The sequence below is a fragment of the Ascaphus truei genome, chromosome 2 (assembly GCF_040206685.1).
Source record: "Ascaphus truei isolate aAscTru1 chromosome 2, aAscTru1.hap1, whole genome shotgun sequence".
NCBI classification, from domain to species: Eukaryota; Metazoa; Chordata; class Amphibia; order Anura; family Ascaphidae; genus Ascaphus; species Ascaphus truei.
The window spans coordinates 473,253,254-473,277,218 of record NC_134484.1 but is presented as its reverse complement, the minus strand read 5'-3'; the positions used below and the strand labels follow the sequence as shown (position 1 = coordinate 473,277,218).

Below are 23,965 nucleotides of genomic sequence, written 5' to 3'. Positions count from 1 at the left end.
GCAGGGGGAGGACAGGAGGGAGGAGGGGACACAGCTAGCAGGGGGAGGACAGGAGGGAGGGGAGGACAGGAGGAAGGGGAGGACACAGCTAGCAGTGGGAGTGACACAGGAGGGGACACAGCTAGCAGGGGGAGGGGACACAGGAGAGAGGGGAGGACACAGCTAGCAGGGGGAGGGGGCACACAGGAGGGAGGGGAGGACACAGCCAGCAGGGGGAGGGGACACAGGAGAGAGGGGAGGACACAGCTAGCAGGGGGATGGGAGGGACACAGAAGGGAATATCTGGTTTACAGGAGAGAGCCGAATAAATATGAGGCGTCCCCTCCCCAGGTACAGACAGGGCTGTGTTATCATGCAGGAGAAATGAGCAGCTGCTGAGGGGCTGATAAAGGAGGGGCAGAGGATAAACGGGGCAGTAACCCCCATAAGGGTAGTGGGACTGTCCTCTTCTCCTGCACAATAGGAAGCTTCAGACATTCATTAGCTGCTCACATCCCGGCCTCCTGAGACCTGCAGTCTGGGCAAATAGCCACTAATGTACTGGGCAGCAGGGGACTGGGACCAGTGAGGGAGGAATACAGGGAGTAATCACAGGCCGGCAGGACTCACTCACAAGCAGCAACAAGGTAATCATCAGATATTAGTAATATATCTGCTTAATCCTTTTTTTTAGGTTTTCTTTATTTGTATGTATATAATAATAATAATAATAATCTGTATTGTAATATAGCACTTGTTTCCCTCATTAGCACATAGTATAATTACAGACGCAGCCCCTGTCCAGATGAGCTTTCAATCTATGTTTTTGGTGCCTGAGGCACAGTGAGATAAAGTGACTTGCACAAGGCCACAAGGAGCTGACACCAGGAATTGAACCAGGTTCCACTGATTCAAACTCAGTGTTATTGTTTACATGGTGTCGGTACTGCTGCTTGTTCAGGATTCAGACCCCGGTGAGAGGCAAAATGACTGTACATAGTTACATAGTAGATCAGGTTGAAAAAATACAAATGTTCATCAAATTTAACCTGTGCTAAATTTAGACGACAGTTACTTATCCTATATTTGTATTTACAGTATTTTGATCCAGAGGAAAGCAAACACAAAACCCCAGTGACACATCATCCAATGATGTCTCATAAGATGAAAAATAAACGACTTCCTGACTAGATAATGGAAGATTTCTCCCTGGATCAACATCCTTCCCATATTTGCTTATTTGGTATATCCCTGTACACCTTTCCTTCCTAAAAATGCCCAACTTCTTTTTTTGAAGAGATCTGTTGTATCTGCCACCAGCCCCCACTCTGCACTGTATGTAAGAATTGGATAACAGGCACAGGGTTTCCCCCGGTCAGCCAGTCCTGGGGCACAATACTGCCTATTGTTAACACCAGCACCCTGAGAGTGATCAATACCACCATTTTGTATCACCTTTGTATATCAAGAGTTCTTGTGCCAGTAAATTAAAAGGAACTTTCTGAGTAAAGTCTTGAATAAAGGCCTATGAAAGTCCCCTAATCCAGGGTTGCGCAAACGTTTTCCATGCAGGCTGCGCCCCCATGCCGGCTCCCTCCCACCCCCCTGCTAGCATCCCCGGCGTTCTGATGTTACATGACCCCAGGGCGCCAGTTGACGCCACGTTGCCATGGTGATGCATTGCCAGAAGCCGTCTGAGCCAAGGTAAGGGAAGTTACAGAGGCCTTCGCCATTCCCCCGGCATTTAATTTAAATGTTTTCAGGAAGAGCGCGGGGCCTCTGTAAGCGCCGCCCCACAGTTTGCGCACTCCTGCCCTAATCCAGGGGTGCGCAAACTGGGGTACGGGAGATTTTTCTGGAGGGCGCGGTTGCAGAGGTCAAGCGCTCGTCCCCAAAGCATTTAAATTAAGTGCCGGGGGATCGCGTGAGGCCCCTGCAACTTCACTTACCGGGATTCGGAAGCTTGGTGTGATGGCAACGCAGCGTCAAATGACTGTGGCATAAAAGGTAAGGGGAGCGCAGGCAGGGGGGCGCAGCTTCAAAAGTTTGCGCACCCCTGCTCCTAATCTATGCAATTTATCACACACACCTGCTCTTAGAGGAACGAAAACCTACTGGGATTTCTCATAGTGACATTATTTGATTTATATTCCTCTACCAGATGTTATTTCTAGTTATATGTTTAACATATTCGGCCGAGTAACCATCAGGTCCCGAAGCTCTAAGTGATTTAAGCTATTTAATCGCTCTAGAGCAGGGGTGCGGAACCTTTTTTCTGCCAAGGGCCATTTGGATATTTATAACATAGTTCGCGGGCCATACAGACACAGACAGGCAGGAACACGGCAGGCACACAGCATTCATGTGGGCACACAGAACCCCGCCCCCCTATCTCTGGTAGTTGCTGCTGCTGCTGGGGGGATCGTGTAGGGCGGATGCTGGGGTAAGTGCGGGGGGAACTGCTGGAGAAGCATGGAGGAAGTGCGGGGAATGCTGCGGGGGGAGTGCGGGGGAAGTACAGTGGCTGCTGGGGGATCGCTGGGGCTAGTACGGTGGCTGCTGGGGATCGTGTAGGGCTGCCGGTGCCTCACACCACCTCCCGATCGGGCGCGCGGTTGCCTTAGCAGGGCCAGACCAAATGATTTCGAGGGCCTTATACGGCCCTCGGCCCTGACGTTCCCCACCACTGCTCTAGAGACTTCTTCTGCGGCTCTCTTGAAAGCTGAGGGAGTCTCACCCCTCTCAGAATCCTTCCTGCTGATCCAGGTTCATGTTTGAATGATTATATAGGTCTGCGTAGAATTTATGCAAGAAGTCTGCTATTTTTTTGGATAAATGCAGAAGAGCCCTGACTTTTTAACGCGTTTTGTTCCTAGTGGGAACTTTGTCAGTTGTGCTTAGACGTTTACATCCGTACTCGTTTTTTAAACTCTGCTTTTTTCATTCAATTGCGTTTGTAACTCCATTACTATCTAGATAGCAGTGCACCGCCTCCTCTGCATTTATACCCTTCTACATACCTTGGCTGGAACACTCTTGCTCAAGGGACGGATCCACGGCTGCTCCACTTCTGACGGCATCTTCATAGTGAGTACTCGCGTAGCGCCCAGGCTCCTGGTCTCTGTGTGACACAGGTTTAGTGGGGGTTGCGGGATATCGGGGTTGGTGGTTTGTTGGGTGACTCACCTCACAGTGAGCGCTCCGATATTCTGATCCCTTCCCCGCCACATTCACCCCAGCATCCTGTTTTCATGTCCGCATTGTTATATCAGGCTCTGGAAATCAGTCAAGCCTTCTCCACGCGGCCTGCGACAAGCCACGTGACGGAAAGAGAGAGGACACTAAGAAGAACCAGCGTTCCCCTGCAACTCCACCCAGTTCTTCCTGCGTCTCTGTCTGTGTAAGTGCTTTACTTCCCCCTTCCTTCCTTCCTTTCTTCCTTTTTATTTTTTATTGTATTGCACTATTTTTGCCTTTTCTTTTTTCCATACATTGGTTGCTTGCACCACCATATCTGGAGTATACTCCCCATTGATTTACCTTGCTCCTTAAACATGTGAGTGGGAGATTCACCCTCTTTTCACTTCACATCTACCTCTTTTGTCACGGTTTTTGTGTATTGTTGTGTTTATTACACACACTGGTGATCTTGCCCTTTGTTTTCCTGCTATATTTCTGTGTTGTTTAAAAACATTTTCTCAGAGCTGCAGTTTCACTAGAAGTTTTTAATATATATATATATATATATATATATATATATATATATATATATATTCCGTCACTTTACATTGTATGTGTGTATATTTCACTATTTATATTAATTAGGATCTTCAATTATTTGGTCCCTGTATATATTGGTAAAATAAGTAATTAGTTTGCGCTTGTCATTATTTGCTCTTACTCATTTATTATGGACTGCTGCTCCAAAGGGAAGACACACTGACCATAACACCCGCCTACTGCCTCTGTAAGCTCTCCCTTCTTACCCTTCAGATTGTAACCTCTTCGGGGCAGGGACCCCCTTTCTTATTGTTACTGTCATGTCTGAAACGCTTATTCTCCTTATGTGTTTTATTATGTCACGTGTATTACTGCTGTGATGCACTATGTTCATAAATGGTGCTATAAAAATATACATACTGTGGCAGGACGCCCTCGCGCCAGGGTCACTAAGACAGATGTTAGGCTTAACTATAGTGGTTTTATTAATCCACAAATATCGCTAAAGAATGGGTACACCGTCCCTTTAAGGCAAAAGAAACAATAAAATGAAATCCTATTCCCTTTTGGGAAACGAACTAAACACTCTGGCCCTTTCTAACTGGGCCACCAGCTAAGCTGGTTACCAACCCAAAACATATGCTGCAATACAACAGTCCAATAAGAAATATAATAGTCTTTATGCAAAAGAAAGTTATAAAGTTCTTATCTGGTGTTGAAGGGATTCTCTCCCTGAGTCTCCGTGTAGCCCCTTCAGCAAGCCTAAAACACCGGTTCCGGGGATCAGGCTGTGTCTAACCCGTAGCAATCTTTATCCTGGGTTGGAGTCCCAGCTGAACCCCGCAGGCCTGTTTCCTGCAGTCCAAGGGTCCAGAACAACCTGGGTCTTTATCTTCCTGTGGGAAACAAGCTCATCTGCGCAGGGGCATTTCCTGCCTTTTTAAACCTTCATTTAGGAGTGCTGGCTTAATTAGTTCCAGGTGCAGCAAGCTCCCACAGAGGAATGTAACCTCCTGCACACTGGAACCTACACACTCCACCAGCTCTCTAGTCCACGAGGACAGTGACTCTGTCACAATATATACATCATATAAAGATGTCACTGTTTATTTATAAAATGTTTTACCAGGAAGTAATACATTGAGAGTTACCTCTCGTTTTCAAGTATGTCCTTGATACAGAGTTATGATGGCTGATACATGGTTTCCAAGACATGGGTACATTAGGTGAACAGGGTTGTATATTATATATAAAGACATTATGTTAGGAAACAGGGTTAAATATTAAACATCAAGAGATTGCAGTTAAAGAAAATAAGTTATAGGCGTAGGTAACAGTTAAAGACCACATTAAAATGTGAGACAGCTTTAGTTTTGAAAGAACTTAGACTGGTGTCGGCTGTGAGAGTCTCGGGTAGGTTCTTCCAGTTGTGAGGTGCATGGTAAGAGAAGGAGGATACTTTGTTGAACACTGGGACCATGGAAAGTCCCTTGAAGTCAGATCTCAGATAAGTGCTGCATGTTGCAGGGGTGAGGAGCTTGTTCAGATAGACGGGTAGCTTGCCCAAGAGGTACGGTATTTGAAAGCAAGACAGGAGAGATGAAATTTGCGCCTAGTCTCAAGTGATGGCCAATCTAGTTCTTTGAGCATTTCGCAGTGATGTGTGTTGTAGTTACATTGGATGACAAAGCGGCATATTGAATTGTAGAAGGTGTCTAGTTTGCTAAGCTGGGTTTGGGTTAATACAGAGGTCCTGCACCTGAGAGAGTATAGAGGTTGTTTTTAAAGTCTCTGGACTGGAGAAAACAGCACCAGGTTTATTGAAGATAAAGGCCCTGTTACAGGGGACTTACCCTGTTCAGAAAACTTGCCTCTAATCCAGCAGTGTGCTGTTTAATTGACCAGCACCTGGCTGTTTAGAGGTGTTAGAAAAAGCCTGCCTCTGAGACAGGAAGTGAGACTCCTTAGCACACCTGTGAGCTGAACAAGGAGACAGACGTCTTGAGCCTGTCAGAAGAGACTGCAGCTGCCAGCAAGACACAGGGGGAAGTACTTCTAAACCTGGAGAACAAAGAAGCCTTCCCCTACAAGAGACAGATAAATCTTTCCTTTCTAAGACTTTTTGTATATCTGCACATATCAAGATATATGTTTGGGGTTTGGAGACATGCTAATCTAAAGGGAGTTGTGGACTGCATAGGTTTCACTAGGAATACTCCCAAGTGGAACAGAAGCTTTGTTTGACCCCTTATTTGCATACGTTTGGATGATTTTCTTGTGTTAAAGAAACAGGCGCAATAAAAGCCTTATTTAATTTCACCTTAAAGTCTCCATTGCATACCTCTGCACATGTCCTCTTACAGGCCCATATGTAGTATGCAGTCTTCTGCTGTAAGAAACCTTAGGTTTGAAAGGTTTACTAAATTCTGTATATTTGTTCATTAAAAACAGATCATACACATGATCTTTCTTCTGTTTCTCGTTTATACAGGCACACTTGGCATCCAAAAAATATACATCAAGGAACCTCCTACAGTATCTCCGCACTCCCAAAGGAGCACTGCCACCTACCAGCATGGATCCACGCTTGTTACGTGAGTACGGGAGATATTTTGGTGGCTTTGAAATCTGCAAGGATGAAATATCTGGTTATTTTGACGTTATGTGAGTCAAACACCTAAACTAATCCTGTTTTTTCTTATAGAACCACCAGCAGGTAAGATATAATATGTCCAGCTATTTTAGTCATTTTGTGCCAGAAGGGCGAGTAACACATTATTTTACAAGAGGTGTTCTCTTTATATCAATATCAGAAGAAGAGCCCTCCCTCCCTCCAGCGTTACAGGATGGATTTTCCTTTTCTCATTGCCAGGTTTTCCAGTGGTTGTGCTGGAGAGGTTAGAGATTAAGTCAGAGATGGAAGAGGCAGACACTGGGGAACATTTGACCCCAATAAAGAGAGAAATAGATTCATTTCCTGTTGGTGGTAAGTACCCCGACACCCTCATTTGTCCTTATTTAATTTGTTTCAAAATAAACTGAAATGTCTACAACATGAACATGGATAAAATCACAAGCTACATGTTCTAAAGGAAAAATACACACGTCTTTTCTAAGGTTATATTGAGAATATTATTGTTGTAAGTACAGTGGCGGCCGCCTTTAACCTCCTGCGGCCGCCACCGCGGGCTTTTGAAAAACACGGGCAGATGCGGCGTTTTTTCGCTGTTTTCCGGGTGCCGCAGGCGCTTTCAATGATAAGCGAAAATTAGCGCTTGTCTGGTGATGCGGCCGACGCGCAGAAACCCCCGACACAAATTGAAAACCTCCCCGCATTTTTACGGGTAAGTAGGAGGATAGGAGGGGCCGCAGCAGTATATCTTTATATTGCGCCATCCAGGTACATGGCGCTTTACAGCAGCAATACATGTGACATAGTAATATAACACATAATGGGGAAAAGCTCTACATTCAGAGAAGTAGCAATAGGACAAAAAGTCTCTGCCCTAAAGAGCTTACAATCTAAGTGGTAAGTAGGAAGAATTTAGAGTCTGTTGGAGGGTGTTCTGGTAACTGGTCAAGGTCGGTGTATATGAGATGTATAGTATGAGCCAGAAGTGATACCCATATACTTTGTTAAAGAGGTGTGTTTTAAGATAGGTCTTAATGGTGGAGAGAGAATGCAAGTTGGATATTGTGGGGATAGGACATTCCAGCCATGTGGGTCAGTGAGTGAGACTGGATTTAGGCAGGAGAGGACTTCAGATACAAAAAGGGTATACAGAAGACATCTTTGAACAGAACGCCAGAGTCGGGCAGGTGTATAGCGAGAAATTAGCTCTGGGATGTAAAGAGGGGCGGAAGAGTATATACAGTTGCCTTAAAAGAGACAGGGAGAATGTTGCAAGTAATACGGGATTTGATAGGAAGTCAGGAAACGGATTTCACCAGGAGAGACGGTGAGACAGATTTAGGCCATGCTTATAGTGCCGGCGACGCGACATCGCCCGAAAACAAACGCGCTGACGCGTGCGCTTATAGTAAGGGCGACGGAGCGCCGTCGCGAAAACTGGAAGCCAGGAAAATTACATTTTTCAAGGGCTGTCGCGTCATGTGACGGCCCTTGAACCTATCAAATCGCCAGAAACTCGAGATGCCGCCGCCCGGCGAAATATAACTTTCGCCGATGGCAACGGGTGACATCACCTGTCGTGTCGCTATCGCAATCGACGGCACTATAAGCGCGGTCCTAGGAGCGAGTACAGTGATTCTAGCAGCAGCGGAGGGACAGAGGAAAGTGTGTTTCGTTACAATGTTTCGGAGGAAAAAACAACAGATTTTTAGCTACATCTTGAATGTGAACGAGTCAAATGTGAAATTTATTTATAAATAAAATGACCAGGAAATAATACATTGAGAGTTACCTCGTTGTTTTCAAGTATGTCCTGTGCACTGAGTTATGGTGACAATACATTGGTACATTAATGGAACAGAGATGATACATTTAATTTACAGACATTTAATGGACAGTTGGAGATAATGATTATGGGTGTATGTAACATTTACAGACAAGATTAAAATGTCCGACAGCTGAAGTCTGAAATTGCTTGTGCTGGAGGCAGTTTTAAGAGTCTCTGGTAGGTTGTTCCAGACGTGCGATGCACGGTAACAGAAAAAGGAGCGACTGTATTCCTTGTTGAACCATAGGATGTGCACAGTTTTTTGGAGTCAGATCTCAGGTGATAAGAAATGTCTGTAGTCGGGTAGCTTGTTAGTGTTAGTGTTCGGAACTGTGATATTATGGTCATGACTTGAAAGTAGCTATTAATAGTCCGAAACGCGTTGGTGAGGTTTTGGTTTTTGATCCATTAAAATAAGCTATTTTTTATTATGGGAACGCATCCTTGTACTTTTTTCTGGCTTTGCCAGTTTTGGACCTAGTGCTCTGTTTTTTTTCTCTCTTGAAAGTGGCTCGCAGGCTTATACGCTTTGGCCAAAGGGTAAACTAAATGACCCTTTTTTCAAGAGATATATAGGTATTTCACTGTGTATTTTTGTCACATTGGATGTTGCTCTGGACTTCTTTGTTTCTTGTTTTATACAATTTAGCCACGTCCTGTAGCACTACTTTTGACACTTATATACATATACATATATTGTGGTAATTTTGAGGGGTTTCTGAGAGCTTGCTGGGTATCTGTGTGTTTGGGTAGCCGGGTAGCTTGCCCAGAAAGTATTTGAAGGCAAGAAAGGAAAAAAATGTATTTTGCGTTTGGACTCAAGGGATAGCCAATCTAGTTCATGGAGTATTTTTAAATGATGTGTGTTATTAAATTGTAGTACAAAGTGGCATACTGTGTTGTAGGGGGTGTCTAGTTTATTCAGGTGAGGTTTGGGGTGCTGTACCATCTACTATGTCCTAGTGTTGGGTGAGATACCATTATATCACGATAACATAATTTCCCGGTGTTCCAATATGGGAGATTACCTGTTATCGCGATATTTTGGGATGCCGGTGCAGTGAGAGCAGCTTTGAAGCTGCCGCTGTGCTGTCTCTGCCTCTCTCTCCCGAGTCCTCCCTGTCACTCCCTGCTTCTAAATGGTGACTCAGAGGAAGCTGGAGTTTGGAGTAGCACGGGGAGAGAGAGCATGTGAGGGCAGCGGCTGGTGTGAAAGGTACTGTAGAAAGTCCTCACTTTCCTTTTGTTAACCCCTCCACACCCCCTCCTTCTAGGGCACTTAACACCTTCCTCTCTCCCCCCTAGGGGAACTAACCCCTTCCTCTCTTCCCACCCTAATGGACCTTGAACCCCCTTCCTCTCTTCCCCCATGGGACCCTTAACACCTTCCTCACTCCCCCCACCCCCCATGAGCACTTAATCCCTTCCTCTCACTCTTCCCCCCCCCCCCACTCCCTGGGCACTTAACTCTTTACTCTCTCCCCCAGGGCACTTGACTCTTCCTCTCTTCCCCCTGGAACCCATAACCCCTTCCTCTCTTCCCCATTGGGACCCATAACCATTTCTTCTCTACCCTCTCCCCCTCCCCCCACTGGGACTATTAATCCCCTTCCTCTCTCCCTGGAACCCTTAACCTGTCCCATTCCATACCTGCACTTCACCCGTTCTCGCCTACATTGCTTCCATCACTCTCACCCTTTATGAAAAATGTAAAACATTTATTAAACCAGATTTTTTGACAATTCTTGATTTGTCATAAAGTCTGTTACAAAATATATTAAACATGAGTGAAATGTCTTTTAATGGAGGGAGTATATGTGAGGGATGCTAGGGAGATGGGAGCAGTGTAGGTGAGTGATGGGAGGAAGAGGATGTTAGTGAGATGAGAGCAGTGTAGGTGAGTGATGGGATGAGTGGGATGTTAGGGATATGGGAGCAGTGTAGGTGAGTGATGGGAGGAAAAGGATGTTAGTGAGATGAGAGCAGTGTAGGTGAGTGATGGGATGAGTGGGAGGTTAGGGTGATGGGAGCAGTGTAGGTGAGTGATAGGATGAAGAGAATGTTAGGGGATGGGAGCAGTGTAGGTGAGTAATGTGAGGAAGAGGATGTTAGGGTGATGGGAGCAGTGTAGGTGAGTGATGAGATGAGGGGGATGTTGGGTTGATGGGAGCAGTGTAGGTGAGTGATGGGTTGAAGAGGATATTAGAGAGATGGGAGCAGTGTAGGTGAGTGATGAGAGGAAGAGGATGTTAGGGTGATGAGAGCAGTGTAGGTGAGTGATGGGTTGAAGAGGATATTAGAGAGATGGGAGCAGTGTAGGATGAGTGATGGGAGGAATAGGATGTTAGGGAGATGGGAGCAGTGTAGGTGAGTGATGGGTTGAAGAGGATATTAGAGAGATGGGAGCAGTGTAGATGAGTGATGGGTTGAAGAGGATATTAGGGAGATGGGAGCAGTGTAGGTGAGTGATGGGATGAGGAGGATGTTAGGGAGATGGAGCAGTGTAGGTGAGAGTGATGGGATGATGGGGATGTTGGGGAGATGGGAGCAGTGTAGACAGGGCCGCAGAGACAGATTTCCTGGGGCCCAGGACTCGAGTTACGTCCGGACCCGGCACCCCCAATTTCCCACCTCACAAGCGTCCTCTATTTCCCACCCCCTTCCCATGTATTTCTCTTCCCTCCATCTCACTCCCTTTTCCTCACGCAACCCCCTCCTGCTTCGCATGTGTTTCTCTCCTCTCCGTCTGGTTGTGTTCATGGTTCACTCTTAGGTAGTCTATGGAAGGTAGCGTTGTAGTTGCAGCACCTGGTGACGCTGTAGCGCGTCGACGCGGCTGCATCTTGGGGATGCAAGTGATTTTGAGATTAGAGGCTGGAGTCGCGTCACGTGAGCTGGTTCAGCCAATGAGGGCGAACCAGCTCTGTGACGCGTTCGCCACGCCTCCCATCACGTCCCTAATCTCCTGAAGCTCAGCCGTAGGGATGTTCACACATCGCGCGGGAGATGACCGCACGCATGTGCGGGCGCGCGCACTCTCCATCGCGACGCCAGCACCCATAGCGCGGCCTTGCTGCCTCTTTTCCTCACTCGCCCCCTCCTTCCGTCAATTACCCCACTCTCACTCCATCCCCCCCCAATAAGCAGTAAAAAGCCCCCCAATCCACAGTTAAAAAAAAAAAACACTCCCCCAATACCCAGAAAAAATACCCCACTCCCCCAATACACATTAAAAAGCCGTCGGGCCCTGGCTCTCCCCACCTGCAGGCCTCTTCCTCTTTCACGGTCCCACGCCAGACTCTCTGACTTCAGCATGCATCTGCCTGCCCATGCATGGTGCCATGCGCCGGCGCTGGGCTAAGCTCACTTCCAGCGTGCCGACGTCAGAAGGCCCGGCACGCTAATGACATCAGAGGGCTCGGTGTAGGACAGAGATAGAGGAAGAGACCTGCGGGTGGGGAGAGCTGGGGCCCGTCGGCAACTGCTTTGTCCGGCCACCGGGCCTGGGACACCAGTACCGGCTATCCCCCCCCCTCTCGGTGGCCCTGAGTTTAGGTGAGTGATGTGATGAATAGGATGTTGGGGAGATGGGAGCAGTGTAGGTGAGTGATCGGATGAAGAGGATGTTGGGGAGATGGGAGCAGTGTAGGTGAGTGAGGGGATGATGGTGATGGGAGCAGCGTAGGTATGAAAAGGTGAAGTGTAGGCATGGAAATGGTTTGGTAATTATGGTTTCTTAATCTAATCTAAGGAAATTGTATTTTTTGGAACACATTTTATTTCGATTTACTAGAACATTTTCAGACTTTTTTTATTTGAACAAATTTATTGCGATATATATCGTTACCATGATAAAATTTCGGAATATTGTTCTAGTGGAGAAACTTTTTTTTTTTTTTTCCAACTCTGATTTTATTGGGTTTTTGAAATACATACATTATCTCACAACTAATTGTCAATCTTCTGTACACCCCTTAAATCAACATATAACGGAATAGATAAGTCAAACTTCAGACCTACAGGACTAACACTTACAACACTTGGGAGGACCAATCGGGGAGGGGGGAAGGGGAGACCACCGCAGTCTGAGGCAGGATACGGACTCTTCCTCCGTGATGGTTCACCTTCTTCCTTCTTTCATAGGGTTCTCTACCTAGGGCCTATCCTAATCACAATTGTCCTTCTTTACCTGTCCAACTAACCAGTCATTGTGGCGTCTGCCCTGTCATAGGGGAATGCAGCTAGATCTATCAGTGCAGTATTGTGATGGCATCTACCCCCGGGATGTCCGTCTGTGCCAACCATGGTGCCCAGACTTTTAGAAAGTTTGTGCCAGTGTCGTTGACCATACTAGTCAGCTGTTCCATCTGACATACCTGCCAAATTCTGTTTCGGATTTTGGGGCTGGATGGAATCTCTGTTTGTTTTCATAATGATGCGATCTCGCATCACGTGGCTGTTGCAAAATGTGCAATCAATTTGTGTTCAGATTTCGAGATACCCTGTGATTGTGAGGTTAAGAATCCTCTGTAGCCAATCTTTAATGTATTCCCATAAGGGAGCCACTTTCTTACAAGACCACAGCATGTGGAGAAGGTCGGTCGGCTCCCCACATTGTTTAGGGCACAATGGGGGGTAGCCTTTGACAAATTTAGATAATCTCATTGGGGTAAGATACCACCTCATTAGGACTTTATATGCATTCTCCTTTAAAGAGGTGCATATTGAGCTTTTAGCTGTTGCCAATAAAATTTTATCCCAGTCCGTCCTCTAACGTCTCTCCTAGGTCTCTCTCCCACTGTTGCATGTAACCCAGTTTTGTGTTGTTCTTTGTGTTTGGACAGAACACTTTTTTGTACATTCTAGATGTTAGTCCCCTTGTGTCCGTTGCTCTGGAACAGAGCTGCTCTAAATTAGTACGTGACAGCTGAATTGGGCATTTGTTGTAGAATGCTCTGATCTGGAGGTATCTAAAAAAATTCTGAGTTTGGCATGTTTTTTTCAGATTTATTTTTTCTCCCAACTTCCCAACCGCCTGGCCTCCAAACTGGTGGCGCAGACCCTAACCTGGGCCCCTGTCTCTTGTTACTGTGTCGCTCCTTCTCCTCTCTCCCTTCCCTATCTCTTGTGCGTCTCCGACGCTGCTGAGTGTGCAGGATTATGGCACTGTTGTGTCCTCCAAGTGCCCACACAAACCCCAGTTCTTGTTTCTATATTTCCCTGTGTGCCCACTCCTCCGGCGGGTCCTGCCCCTCTTACCTATACTTCTCTTCCTATACACCTTCCTCTGTGGCGATTCTCTTGTCCTTAATGAATTCCTGCCTCTCTTCCTTCCGCTTGCTCCCCTTCTCACCTAGAAACCTCCCTATGGTCTCCTTCCTCACCCCACTCTTCCCTTCTCCTTGCACTTTCCTCTTCATGCCTCCCCTCTTCATGTGTCATCTTCCTCCACTCCTTGTCTCTCCCTCCCTCCCTCTACTAACTTCCTCTGCCTTCTTACTGCTTCTCTTCTCCCCCTCCCCATCTCCTCTTATCTCACCTGTCTCCCCCCTTTCCTTTTATGTCACCTCCTCACTCCTTCTTTCTACATGCTTCCCCTCTTTAGCTCCGACCCCCACCCTCCTCCACCAACTCCCCTTTTCCCTCTTGTGGCTCTTCTTCCTTCCCTTCCCCCCCCCTTTCCTCATATCACCCTCCCTCATTTCGTACGTTCCCTCCTCATTCCTCATCTCCCCCCTCTCTACCCCCCTTCTGGGCCATTCTTGCCCTTTCTTACTGCCCGTTCAGGCAGCCGTCCCCTTCTCCATTTTCCGGCTGTCCGATCGCCCCTCTGTGGCCTGTTGCTGACTGCCAGTCCGACCGCCTTTTTTATCCGTCCTCCGGAGCTTTCGCGGTCTCGCAATCTTCCTCACTCCCCCCTCAAAGATGGCCGCCGGTCTCGCGAGATGTGGTGGTGACATATCTCCGGCTCTCCTCATTCCGGCCCAGGTTCCCGCTGAGGAAGGATGTCTTCGCGCCTCTTTCTCCCGCCTTCTCCTTACTTCCTGGTCTTGCGTTTTAAGCCGTGGGACCGCTGAAGACTTGTTCCGCCATCTTACTCTGGGGCCTCTCCAGCTTCACTTTTGTATCGTAATCAGGTAAGACTTTCCCTTTAGCTTCCAACAGGTCGCCGACTGAACATTTTGATCTCTTGTGTGGGACAATAACTTTTCAACTATAACTTCAACTGGAACTGGAACCTTTATTGTGTGTATGTTACGGTAGCTTTTGACAGGCTGTAATTTACACCAAAACTATATATAAATATATATATACCTGGGTTTGAACTGGGACGAGACTTCGATATAACAAATTGTATTTATTCCTTAAGATAGGTGAACACACCAGATAATGTACAAATAACAGCAAAATATAGACACTTACTTTAAGATTAGGACAGAAGGCCATCAGGATACAGACTGGGCCACTTCTCCCATATTTCAGTTGACATCACAGCAATACATGCAGGACACATGCAGGAAGACATTTGCATGAAGAACATTTGCATGAAGAACCATTTGCATGAAGAACAATGGGTAAAAGGTGGTTCTGACTTATATATCATTTTAACCCCCTCTTTCCCAGATACGGCACCGTGCCGTCTAGCAAAAGTCCCTTTGAAGCTTTTGAAGCTCATTTTGGACTTCCAGCTTGGGGTAGCCCCCCCATCAATAAACCCTTTGAAGCAGGGATGACATTTGTCATGTTCACTCCTGCAGGAAACCTTGGTGTGTAAGTGTGAGTTACCACGTTTACAAAAACATCCTCGTCCCTGCTCATTATCATAACAGGGGGGGGGGGGGGGGGGGGTTGCAGTCTTTCAGAACTCAACCAAAATTTCATATTTACTGCAAATCACTCCCTAACTTGAGTTCAATAATACATACAGGCAGGTGAGATATATTAATACATTCCGTCACACCTGACGCTCGCAGAGAGACCAAACATTACAGTGTAATCTGAAAATTAATAGAGATATTAATATCTGGCATTTCTTAGCGGTTACATATACAGTGTTTAGACCCCAAAAGATATGCTAAATCCCACGCATACAAATATGTAACTCTTAGCATGTTCAGTCAAGGACATCTCATAATATTCTTATATTTAATAAGGTCACCCATTCAGATATCCTGCTTGGGGTAGCCCCACCCTGGCCCCATCAATAAAACCTTTTGAAGCAGGCTTTTGGCTTCCATTGTAAGGGTGAATTGTTACACTTAACTATTCCTTGTGCCTGCCTCCCGCATAAACAATTAGGTAATTACCTTTTGCTCACTGGGGCCCAGACCTGAATCCTCTGGGTCCCTTTTGATATGCACTTTTGCACTTCCAGAGAGGAAGCTTGCATTACAAAGGGCAGGCAGAGGCAACATTTGGTTCTGGTATGCATTTCAAAACTGCACCAGAAAGGCACAAATATCAAAAATATATGTTCCTCTTATGACAACGTTATATTTTTTAATAGGGGTGTCCTTGGGGTTTTACGCTGAGGCGGCCCCCAAAAATCAGGGTGCTGGCCCCCTCCGTTCCCAAATTACCAGTTTTCAGGTAACTGTTTATTCAGCACTGCATATAAGATTAACCCCTTAAGTCCCAGTGGGTGGGTTATGCAGACACTGATCCAGCAACAATACATTTACACAGGAGAATAAGCATTTTCATGTTATAACAAGGGTTAAATCACATTTCTGGGCCTCAGCCCAGTTAACCCCTTGTCTCCCTGGCGAGGTTAGAGGGGGCCAATTGGGGGGGTAACCCCGTTAATCCCGGGCCAAACCCTCACGATCGTCACAGTGTAACACCCATTTTATTTATTTATTGTGTTTTATGTGTCCGTCTCCGGGCTCTTCTTCCCTGGTGATCGCACCCTCTCCCACGCAGGATCCTGTAAGTCTTTACTTTATTGTTGGGTGCAGTTGTTCAGTCCCAGCTTGTGGAGGAACTCGCCCCCCTCTTCCAACTCCCTCATGGATACCGCTTTCTCATTCCTGACCACCAGTAGGCCGAATGGGAAGGTCCAGCGGTAACGGACCGCGTTGTCCTGTAAGATTTTTGTAATAGGCTGTAGCTTAGGGGAAAGATCCTGGAAGATCTGCATACAGGCTCCCTCAAACGCAATAGAGGGCTGATTCCTCAGCTTCATCATGACTTTTTCTCTAGTTTTGTAGTAATGTAGTCTGGTGATGGCGTCTCTGGGTTGTTCTGTCTGGTGGGGATTGGATCTGAGTGCTCTGTGGCACCGATCCATAATGAGTTCCTCCTTGGGGGTTTCAGGTAGGGTGTTTGCCAGCCATCTTGCTACAAAGTCCTCTAGCTCTGTCACTGACTCCGGAATCCCCCGTAGACTCACATTGTTCCGGCGTTCCCGGTTTTCTGCATCTTCTTGCCTTTCTTGGATTTCTGAGATTTTGGGTTTGCAGGGAAGTGGTCTTTCTCTCTGACCTTTTGACAGCTTTTACTGTTTGGTCTATTTTGGCCTCTGATTCATCCACTCTGGCCCCTAGGGCATTGACATCCCTCCATAACTCTTTATCTCCTGTAACAAGGTCTTTAAGTCGTTGTATAGCCGGGTGAAGTCGCACCGGCGTACTGGTAAGAATTCTTTGCTCCCTGCGCCTCCCTCCTCCTCCTCCTGTTCTGACTCAGAGCCATTACTTGAAGCCAGCACCATGTCAGGCTCGATTCTCGCTGCTCCGGCGCTGCTAAAAAAACATTTTCAGCAGAAAAGAAGAACCTTCAGCCCCCCAAAACTCATCCTCCTACCAAGCCCCTCAATTCTGCCATCTCTGCCTGACCTTCATCCCTCCGTTTATCTGGGGGGTGGCGGGTGCGCTTCGTTGATCTCTTCTTGGTCCTGCTGGAGCTCCCTGGGGATAGGTGTTCATGAGGCTGGGGCCTGCTCCGGGCTCCTCCCAGGTGCTGGAAGGCCCTGCTACCAGTGGGTGTGCAGCTCATTGGTCTGAAAGGGGAACCACCTCCTCCCCTGCTGGAATTTCCCTCCCCTCTCGCCCCCTGTCCCCTCTCCCCCAACAGCAGCAGACACAGCAAAACGTGGAGCTGCAGCTGGAACATCAATCACTCCACGGTGCCGGCCAGTCTGCAGCGCATTTGATGTCACTTCGCTGGGGCGTGCTCCTCCCCTGGCCTCTTTGGAGCCATTTCTCTTCAGCCGCCATACCTCCACAGGCCCCGCACGCACCATGATGTTGGCCGCCAGCTAGGGTGACCAGACTTTCAAAAGTAAAAACCGGGACACATCAAAAAAAGTATTTATAACACAAATTACATCACTTAAAAATAAATATTATGATATTTGTCTATAGCATCCCCATTTATGCTGTATTATTAATATCTCTGTCTCTCTCTCTCTGTCTCTCTCTCTCTCTGTCTCTGTGTGTGTGTGTGTGTGTGTGTCTCTCGCTCTGTGTGTGTGTCTCTCTCTCTGTGTGTCTCTCTCTCTGTGTCTCTCTCTCTGTGTGTGTCTCTCTCTCTGTGTGTGTCTCTCTCTCTGTGTGTGTCTCTCTCTCTCTCTCTGTCTCTCTTCTCCGCCCTATTGCACCGTTCACTCTATACAATAGTATTACCACATTCCCGGAGTGCTGGAATCCAATCTGTTCTCAACTACCCTATTTCCTCGATTATAAGACGCACCCTTGATTTAATAAAAACATTTGAGGAAAAAAAAACACTAAATTAAATGTGCAGAATAAATATTTTTACTAGCAGACATTTATCCATACAATTACATATCACTTTATTCTTCGGTATCACATTCAGAGTTAGAGTTTGAGTCTAAAGATTCTTCTGAATCACTTTGAGAGTTGTTGAGGTCAGTGTTTTCCCACAGAAGATCGTCCTCTGTACCATCAAGTAAATTTGTGATGCAGCACTTCTTAAATGAGTGCTCTACTATTGTTTTTGGTATTTTCTTCCAAGCAGCGGACACCCATTCTGCAAGTTTTGATGCAGATGCCCTCTTAATTTTACCAGAAGGTGTCAAAGGAAGGTTTCAGATACCAACCATGCTACCAGTGGTCTGCGGTTGTGCTTCCCGTGATGAGCAGAAGATCCGACGAGGGGGCATAGCAGGTGCGTGGCCATGACGTCACGCGGCTGGTTCACCTTCAGCCGCTGTGACACAGCCAATGCTCGGCCGCTGCTCCAAATGACAAAAATCTTGTTTTTTGGCCAAGGCGGTCGCACATCATGCCGACTGGAGCCTGCCCCATAAAAGACTGTACCGTGTGTGCGGCGCGCACGCCGTGGCCACTGGGGACCTACAGTAGCCTAACGTAACTTTTCCACAAGGCAGCCATAAAACGGAAAAATATAATAAGGTTGTAACCAATGGAAGGTGTATCCCCCGTACTCTTATTCTGCAGAGCTGGGGTATCACAGAGTTTTAAGTACTCTGGAAATAATCAAGTGCAGGATCAGGGTCAGGTCAGGTCAGGGTTGTTTCGGTACCAAGGGTAGTTGATAAGGTCAGCCAGAAATTGTGGGTTAAAGTTTGTACATTTCCGAGCGAGTAGAACTTTAGGGCTTGACGAGTTGTTTGATTTTTCCTTACACAATAAGCTATTGCATGGCCACTTACAATGTCAGGTAGGAGATACCAGAGTATTGGATTCTGTTTGGACAAGAGGATAGTATACAATCTTTCAAGAATGGTTGCCAGATTTTAGGTTTGTCCGTGTGGGTTGGGAAATTAGTTGGATTAAATTTAGTGACTGGAATTGTGCGCAGATGTTGTTGTTTTTAGGATCAAGCCAATTGAGTTTCAAATCCCCAAGAACTAACAGCTCACTTATCCCATTCAGAGAAGACATTGGGCCAAAAAAGAGGGATATCAGTCAGGCATTGTAGTTGGGATTTAAGGGGGCGGTAGATACCAGCAATAATAATGGGCTTAGAGAAGGGGAGACACATTTTACCAACTAGCCTTTCAATAGATGGGCTTGAGGGGCAATATACAAGTGTAAATTGTAAGTAGTCTTCAATATAAAATAACACCCCATCTCCTTTCTTTGACCTAGCTTTCTTAAAAATGGAGTATCCCTGAATGGAAACATCGAGGGTTTTAAGAGTTTGGCATGTTTTGGTGAGAATTATGGCTTTACGCTTATGTACGAGGCACCATGCCCTTAGTTCACCCAGTTTGGGCAGCAGGCTTTGAATATTTATATAGGTGTACATGCCCTTTTGTCAATTGAAAGGGCCATTATCAAGGGTTTGGGACTGAGGTGAAAAGGGGGGCCTGGGTTGAGTTCAATGTGCCCTGCTAAAGAGATTAACAATATAAATATACATCAGAAATTAGTAGCACCAAATGATAAATAATAATAAATCACAAATTAATATATAAATAATACAAATAGAAAAAATAAAAAAGATAAAGCAATAACAGTGAATGAAATAGTAATACTAATCCACTCCTATATGAATGTCCAATCCAATGTGAACGCCTGAATGGGTGTGGGGCAGCTTTCAGCGGGAGAACCAATTCCACAGAAATCTAAGACAAAAAAAGAGAGAGCGCACAGCCCATAGCGTAAAAAATATTTAATAAAAATAAAGAGGAGATGGAAACAAGCTCACTCACAAACAAAAAAGAATAACAGGCATGTGTGTATATGTATGTATGTGTGTACATTCACATGTCTTAGACAGGTCTGCAACCCTGCCTTTCAACCATTATCACCTAACATACAGTGCTCCCACTGCAGCAAGGGATTCTGGGAAATGAAATGCAAATGAGCACACGTGTCACCTTTTGCCTGGAATATCCATTCACATGGCGCCCATTTAAGCAGATGTATTGCTGTTCACACAGCTTTTAAGCACAGCATGGGACAAGCAAAGCAAGTACAAACCACTCACAGACATGTTTCAACCTTGATGGGTATCATCAGTGTGAGGTTGGTTTATACTTGCTTTGAAATATTTCTAGGCTGGGTAAGTTATATGTGCATTGCTTGTAGACAGGATAAATACTATCAACAGCAGATATATCTGAGGCCACATATGGAGTTCATATACTCACCTTCCCGGGTCCTCAGAGGGAGACTGCTTAAATGGAACCTGGGGTCGTACAGATGCAGCGGCCATTATTCGAACAAATCACACGGTGTATACCTCAGAATACCCATGTGATGGTGCGCAATCTCTTCCAACCGTACCACGTTAAGATGTGAGTGCATAAAATGGCATTTTAAACACCTGAAATTGACACAGTGGCACAGTACTGTACACATTACAATTCATTCATTTCATTGCATTTAATTGCCCACAATCCTTGAAATTCAAACAAAGCAACCACGATAGACACGTGTGCCTTGGGTGATTGGCCGCGTTAATGCCGCGTGGAATACAGCAGCGCACACGAAAACGGCGCCGTGATTTGTTAAAATAATGGCCGCTGCATCTGTAGGTGGTCTGTAGGGTCCTTGCCCCGTATGCAGTATAAAGTCGTCATCACTATAACACCGTGGTCTTAGCTAGCAAAAGATCTGACGCGATGTGATCCGTGAGATATGTTGCTTACTGTGACTGGGCAATTTGGAATTCATATATCATCTTCAGAAAGGTAGAAAGTAAAAACTTTACTTTAGAAGAGTTGCAGCTTGCTTGTGATACTGGGTCTGTGATAGTCCTGCCAACAATAATGTAGAAGGTAGCAGTATGGCCAGGCTTGGGAGGACCTCTCTCTAACATGCTAACTTTGAATCCGCAGAGGGCCGTCCATGATTATTATTGAGGTTTCAACATTGGGAGCACCAAAAACTCCAACATGTGTTCAGCACTCGGTGATAACTTTCATCACTCAGGGTTAATAATTAAGTACAATCGGTTACTTCTCCCCTCAGGAATCAGTATAAAGTACTGCTGCGGCCAAGTTTATTCGAGCATTTGCCCGTTCTTGGCCGCAGTAGTAGCCTGGCGCGCGCCCGAGAGTGACGGGCGCGCGCCGAAGCAGCGGAAGAGCGCCCTCCGATCGGGGCGCTCTCCCTACCGCTGCCGGGTCCGCCGGGTCCCCCGGAACCCCCTGCCGCCGTCCCGCGATCGCGGGACACCAGGGCTCCCTCGGGGAGCCCTGGACGCGCGTGCAGGGGGCGCACGCTCCCGAAGAAGCGTGACCGCGCGTCTATGACGCGCGGCACGCCGAGGGGCGGCCACTAGCAAGCCGGGAAATCTCCCGGCTTGCGGATCTGGCCGCAGTGCGATAAACTGTGTCGCCACTGTATGTCTATGTACAGTAGTGATATCACAAGAAGAGATTCTACTTCCAGCTTTACATGATGACTTTTCCTTTTCTTGTTTGCAGGTTTCCCAGTGATTGTACCAGAGAGGTTAGAGATTAAGTCAGAGAGAGAAGAGCTGAACACTGAGAAACATCTAACCACAATGGAGAGTGAAATAGTTACATTTCCAGTTGATGGTGAGTACCTCCACATACTTTTGTGTAGATTAAGGTTATCTAGTACCAGGTTGTTTGGTCACCTTTCGGGAATATTCAGGGTTAATTACCTCTCATTGGAAGTCCTTAGATATGCTAGGTGTTCTAGAACAAGCCACATGCAACAGAGGTAGAGGAGCAATATGTCTCTCTCTCAAATAAGTATAAAGGTTGGAAATGCAGAGTTATGGGTCTCTGACCATCAGTGGATGGGATGTAGTGCATTTGGGAAAACTCGCAAAGTTGCATGGGATTTTGTGCATTTGGGAAGATTCCACGACCCAGGCTTACTGACACTCTACTACGCTGCTCTCTCCATCCCACGACCATTGGCTTATGGACTTTACCTTTCTATGCTGTAGTTGGCAAGTACGGTACCCATTCTATTTTTGTTTCCAGGACCAGTATCACTGATAAAGCGCTTATACAGCGCGAAACGCGTCAGAGTTACCCTCTGTTTTTGTAGCCCTGTCTACCAAATGCCATAAATTAAAGCATTTTTTAATTTTCAAGCAGCCTCCAGCCCTTTCATTTTTTCTGCAGTGCTCCACCATTTTCTTCTCTACTTTGTTTCCAGGACCACCTGCGCTACTTCCACACACTGGCCGTGCCCCCGTTTACTGCTAGTTGTGTGGTATTACTCCTTTCCACCTCAGTCCCGGGGTCTCGTCTGGCTTGTGGGCAGGCCGAGTGTTACATGTTGCTGGGGAGAACAGGATAGGCTTCTGGGGTACATCATGGGTCTCTATCTCTGACAGTACAGCGCCTCCATCTGCTGCAGGCTCTAGATGTATGAAGGCACTCTCCTGCAAAAGAACTACTCCCTTCCCCCAGAAAGATTGCACACTAGGCTGGAGTATATTAAACTGGAACTTCTTCATTCTCTTGCTTCCTCACAGTATAACATAGGCGTCTGCCCAATACAGCTCACACACAGGTGTTCAACCTCTGGATGGTCCCTGGACCTACACTCCAGACCAAGGGCATCTGAGGCAGTCCTTACTCTTCCCTCGTCCTCTAGTAGAATCAGGGGAATGGTTTCACACACTCTCCCCGGAGGGGAAGAGGAACAGAAGGTGCCAATGCACAGACACTGCTGTATGTTAGCAGCTTCTCTCAAGCAGGGAGAGGCACTGCTAAATGTAGTAGTGCAGCCCCGTAAGTACAAGGGAAGAAGGTACCAGGTCTGAACCCAGGGTTGGGCAGATCACATGTCTAGTCCCACATCCTCCTCTGTCACTCAAGGGAGCTGCTTCTGTGGGGAAAACCCAGGATTGATCCTGTCACTGCCTGCACTGTTACAAGGACGTGTCTGACAGGGAGGGCAGACTGGTAGCCAAAACCAGGCATGGGTACACTTTTTTTTTTTTAATAGGAATTAGCGAAGTTTAGCTAAGTGTCTGTACTGAAACAAATAAATAGACGGGGTCATGTTAAAAAGGCTAAGGGGCCGATTCACTAAGCTCCGAAGGCTTTTAGAGCGCAAAGTGCTTTTATAACGTGATATTGCGCTCAACGCGATTCACTGAGCAGTGATAACAGGGAGTTTGCGTTCTTAAATGGAATTTTTCGAAGTCCAAAACAGATCGTCCGATCAGCTAAATGCGCCGATTTCTGTCAGTCTGCGCAATACTCAAAGCTGTGATAAATGATCATGCTTTAAAAACGCGCAAGAAAAACACGCCAGCAAAAGGCAGGCGTAAAAGGAGCTGGACTTATAAAATTTTTATTTGTTTACCTTTTTGCAGGCACACCATCAACTCAACAGGCCGGCGAGTGTCCCCGACTGACCCCGCAAGGTTCCCCGGGTGATCCATGCGGGAGTCCAGGGGTCACCGCGGGGGTCCCCGCGAGCCTGCGGTACCAATGGTGTGCCCCAAAAAAATAAACAATTTATACACTCCCCTCCCCCCCAGACCCCTAACACATACAGTATAGTAATGGGCAAAATGACTATTATCCACATATGGATAATAATGCATTTGCCCATTTCAAATACAATAATCACAATAAATAAAATAAATACATCATGCACTCAACCTTGAAACAAATGTTATATCTATGGCGCTGGGTCAACAATATATATAAATGAATAAAAGTTATATACAACCAGTAAAATGATGCACTCCGCTGGATCTCTTCCAATGAAGACAGTGAGTCATGCAAAAGAAACAAAAACAGACATAGTGTAATACAGTCACTAACAAAACACTAAACACTACTAGACAAACATGTGCTGAGACAAAAGACTGTTAAAATTATCACATTTAATAAAACAACATTTAAAATGAAGGTAACGTCTGCACCT

At 46.4% G+C, this 23,965-nt stretch overlaps 1 protein-coding gene across 1 annotated transcript in view; it reads left to right on the top strand.

Annotated features, from left to right (window-relative positions):
• Positions 1-240: 240 nt before the first annotated feature.
• The window catches only part of LOC142488326 (uncharacterized), a 188,686-nt gene continuing 164,961 nt past the window's right edge, over positions 241-23,965 (top strand). The window contains 2 exon segments of the mRNA XM_075588696.1: positions 241-626; positions 2,956-3,066. The gene's annotated coding sequence lies outside the window, so the exon portion shown is untranslated.